Raw genomic sequence first — 5,262 nt, 5'->3', positions numbered from 1 at the left:
CATGGGGCCCGCGGCTTGAGTAGTTCGTGGGGTCATAATAACGATTTCAGAAAGTTAATGAATGATTTCTTAAACTAAGAGATCTTGTGAACTGGTAAGAGAGTCTATTGTTGTAAGCCTAGATAAGATGCAGATAGTGCATCCTCGGGGGCAAAACCCGAAACTCGGTCCGGGTAAGCGAGGCACCTGGTTAGGTAAGTAATATGTACTAATTACTTGCTGAAGCCTGTAATATGGAGATTTTACATTTATTTCCTTTGAGAAAAAGGATGTGAGGTTCCAGCTGTTTGTTGGAACTGAATGTCTATTTATTCATTTATTTATTTATTTATTTACCCGCATATTTATATATTCATTTACTTTTAAGTCATTTTAAATTATATCCTATTGGGCCTTTCGCTCACGTTTTATGTTTTAAATGTATTAAACCCCTCCTAGGAGATTCTAGGAGCAGTGCACAGTAGCTGAGTTGTGCTACGGACCGATCAAGTGAGATTGTGTTCATCCTCTGATATAAAAGTGTAAGGAATCGGGAATTCTGTAAACTCATATAATATTTGGATTTATTAGACTGTGGTTGATGTCTGTTGTAATTATTATTTACATGCAAAGTTAGTATAATTTTATAAATGCCCCCTAAATATTGATTTTATATTAATTTAGCCCTGATCTTTTGAAAAATTAAGGAGCAAGTTGACTCAAAAATTAATAACTCAAAAGTAAGTTGACTTAAAATTAATAGTTTAGTGGACATCTATAAAATTATTAAAGCCATGTCATCATTTTCTTAGTAGTAAAAACTGAAGGGATATTTTGAACTATATGTACATCATTTCAGATAGTGAAATTGTCACGCCCCCAAAACGGGGTGGGTGACGTGGAGCTCGATTAGGAGTTAATAAAGCAGATTCCCAGACGAGCCCCACTCAACTACATTTAAAATATAAATTAATTACAGAATCCCGAGCCTCTGACAACACACAGGGCTCCACCCCACAGGACATACGTATCGTACATACATGCACGGATTTTACATTTTTTACGGGTGAAATGAACCATTTTCAAAATTCGAGTGATAAGTTGAACTAAAGTACATAGTTTAGGGTATTATTTAGAAAACTGATAAAAAAGAGTCTAGCCCACAAGCAGTCGAATTGACATGAGAGAAAAAATTACTAGACATAAGCCATGTGATCACAAATATTTTAACTGTAATTATAGTAAATAATAAATTTTTAAACATAGTTCTATTTCAATCAAGTACAATATTACACATACAGAGCCCTTTGTAAAATTGACTTAATAAAAAGTTTTATTAGCACATTAATACCTACGAGGTCAGTTTAAAAACCGTCGTTAAAAAATCTTTAACAATGGTTTTCGACCGATGTTAATAATAATTTTTATAGTAGTAAATTCTCTGTAAAAATGAAAAAAAAAAATCATTTTGCAAATTTCACTTATTGATTAGTTATTCTATTAAATTTCTCACACACATAATTTTTTTTTAATACAACACAAAATTAAACCCGCCCCAAACTCCTCAGTGCTACTAGACAAAGAGGTTTTGGGCATAACGTTATTGTTTTAAGGAACTCAAAAAAAAATATATTACTATTCTAATGGAATGAGATAAGTACTGTACGTGTAGCATACTTCTGAAAAACTGACAGCTATTTTCTAATAAGGCCAACGGCACCCCTTAGTAAATAAACTAATCCTTTCTAAGCAAAAAGAAAGGAAAATTTTAATTATATTTTTCCTTGATGAAGCCGAATAGAGCAAGTTTTACTCGTGGTTATTCTGTATCATGAACACCGCTCAACTTTGTCTTTAATTTATTTTAGAGCATTCCAGACTTTTAACCTTTTTTTAAATTAGACTCCAAACTTTTAATTTTAACAATTACGACTAAATTTGACAATGCTTAATAAATAGTACAGGTCATCGTAATCTAATTAGAGATGTCATTTAATAAACGGATATTGTTGTCCTCAACACTGAAATTACGAAGCTTGTGGTTCAACTTATACAAAAAAATTAGGGTATATTTTGTCCAAAAATTCTGAAACATTTTATCATTAACTTATTGCACTAGTTTATTATTGGAACACAATTGCAACAAAGTTTAAAATTTAGGGCCTCATTTACTAAATTTTAAAACTCGGGGTGCAAGGTGTCGAACAATAATAAGTAATGGATAAAATCCACTCAAACAAGGAAAAGGAAAATCCCATCCTCTATCTACTTGATTGACGATCCAAAGACGAATGAAAAAAAAAAAAAAGACAGATTAAATAAAAAAAAAAAAAAAAATTAATGAGCCAAATTTTTTTTTCCTTTTTTTTTTTTTTTTTTTCATTTTAGTTAGGCCAAATTTGAATGTTATTAGGATCTTATTTAGCCTAGTGTTCATGTAAATTCTATGTTTATAGAATTGCATTAAAGCTAGATGGAACTCATGTTAAATACAACACATGTTCCAACCGAAGATCAAATTCCATATCATGAAAGAAAGGTACAACCAACTAGAGAGGAGAATAAATTTCCAATGCCATCACGTGGTAAGTGTACATATGTTGTCATCTTAAATTATTAAGACTCCATTCATTTCACTGATTCGAGTTTATAATTCGAGTTTTGTTACAGTAAAAAACTCTCAGAAACAGTCACATCTGACTTTTTTACTACAGTAAAAAGTTCTCACATAAAATCACATTTAAACTCGAATCAACGAATTAAACGGACCCTAAGTGTAAATTTACACATTAAAATCTATCATAAGTTATTACGTATTGATTTAGGAAAGTATTGTCTTGTTGATTCTGGATATACAAACATGCCCGAATTTCTTTCACCGGGGAGAGATATCATTTGAATGAATACAGAAAGAGTCAAAGTCGACCGAGAGACTCAAAACAACTTTTCAATTATCAACATTCCTCGTTGGGAAATGTCATTGAGCAGTGTTTCAGAGTGTTTGAAGGCTTGTTTTTAATTCCTGAAGCAAATGCCTCCTTATGATTTGATGAATGCAAGTGACGATACTTTTTTTAATTCAGCTAGAGAACTAAATTTAGAATAGGGGACAATTAATATTCAAGGGACTGTGGGCTCATCGAATGAAGTTGTGGATTTTAATGTGACTCAAAATCAATTGTGCGAAATGCATCGCGTTCGTGATGAAATTGATCAACATATATGGAGAGCTAATAGATAAATTAGATCTCACTAAAAACTAATATTTCATGGATAATTATCAGTTTTAAGACTAGTTTTATATTTAAAAAATTATTAGTTTCTGGTACTTTATTTTGCGATATCGAATAAGTTTATTATTTTGTATGTCTTTTTTAAAAGTATACAGATACTTGATGATTTAAATTCTTTTTTCTTCTAATATTATTGTTAAACTTGATGAACAAGTTTTTTTTTCCTATTTTCTTCTAAATATTTTTGTTAAACTTTATCACAATGTCTATTTATTAAGTTAAGAAGAGAAAGAAAAGATAGATTAAATGAAGCCTAGCAGTCTGATTTTCACATCGGTCCTTGCACAACGGTACAATCCAAGCATTGGCTCTAGCCTCTCGACCAAATCTCGACACCGGGCCTGACATGTGCAGCCCGAGACGTCAGTCCGATCTCGACATTGATCACATCTTGTTATTTTGGTCCCAACATCAAGTTCATGTAATATTTTTGTATTCGTTTAAAAACATATAATGAAACAAAATTATTGTTATCAAACGCATTTTATGAATATATTTTTTTGTTTAAGAAAATGAAAATAAAAAACATGAAAAAGTATTTTTATTTTTTGTTTAAAAAATAAAAAAAGGGAAAAGTAGACAAATAACCTTAAATTGCATAAGTCTTGATTTTTATCCCTTACTTTTGAATAGTACCCTTTTAATCAAATACTATATTAGCAAAAAAAAAGTATTAATTAAGAGTAAGGATAAAACTCTATACCCATATACTTCTAAGGGTAAGTTCAGTAAATTTCTCGAAACAAAAATGTTATCAAACGAGGCTTAACTTTTTCTTACTTTAATATTTAGATCTATTAAATAATATTTTATAATAAGATTGATTAGTCATTATGTTTTTTAAGGAAATAATAAAAATTAAACTGCTAATTTGAGTCCACTAACATTGTTGCGATAAACAAGCTATAACATAATAATTTTTTTTTGTTTTTTTGAAGAAAACAGCAAAGAACTTTAAATACGAAAAGATTCTCAGCAAAAATAACTCTAAACAATCAATAATATAAAATTTGATTTCAAGGAACCATGTCAAGTTCCAATGAAATTGAGCCAAAAAAAAAAAGAATATTGAAGTGGAAAGTAAGTCAAAAGAAAAAAAAAACAGGAAGTAAAATCTTTTTTAAGCATTGTAATTGTTGAATTATAAGATATTTTGATTTTAAATTTTAAACTTTTAGGGGTGCCTTATAGGTCTGGTCAGGCCCCTAGTCCACTTGTATTCGTGTTTTACCTTTTATTGTGCAAGCTTTAATCATACTCTTATCATGCTCTATAGAAAAAAAATTAAAATAAACAAAAAAACAAATTCTTGAACACTAAAGAAATTAGTGTGTAATGAAACAAACCATATAGTTAAAATTGTTGAGAAATTCGGAATTGGGAGGATGAAAAGAATAGAGAAAGCAGAAAGAGGGTTGGAGGCGTATAAGAATACTTTCCTTTAAGGTTTTATTTGCCCTCACTTCTCAAAGTTTGCTAATGAGTTTTAAATGACAAATTACCCCCAAGATACAACAAACCCTTGAACACAATATCTAACAAAAAATATTGAGTTCCAGAACAACAATAATCTGTATTTTCTGAAGTCCATCAAATAAAGATAGGGATGCATCCATCCTCTTTAAGTGTTACAACCTTTCACATAAAGATACATTTTCAATTTGATGGTTATCTTTTATATGCTGATGCACTTATATCAATAGTTATTTCTATTGTTAATAAGTGCTCAGATATGTGAGAAAACATATCACAAATATATGCAATGGTTCGAGACCTTTTCAGATCTCTAAAACGCACGAAAACACATTTTTCGTTAATAATTTGCACTGCAGCGCACACTGCTATGCGCTACAGCGCGCGGGCTTAGCAAAACAGACCTGAGAGGTCTGTTTTGCGCAGGCTGCAGCACGTCCGTGTGCTGCAGCGCACGCTTCAATGCGCTGCAGTGCGCGGGCCTAGCAAAACAGACCTGAGAGGTCTGTTTTGCGCA

The sequence above is a fragment of the Morus notabilis genome, unplaced genomic scaffold (assembly GCF_000414095.1).
Source record: "Morus notabilis unplaced genomic scaffold, ASM41409v2 Scaffold1241, whole genome shotgun sequence".
Classification (NCBI taxonomy): Eukaryota; Viridiplantae; Streptophyta; class Magnoliopsida; order Rosales; family Moraceae; genus Morus; species Morus notabilis.
The sequence above is the reverse complement of the archived record's forward strand: the minus strand, read 5'-3'. Positions refer to the sequence as shown.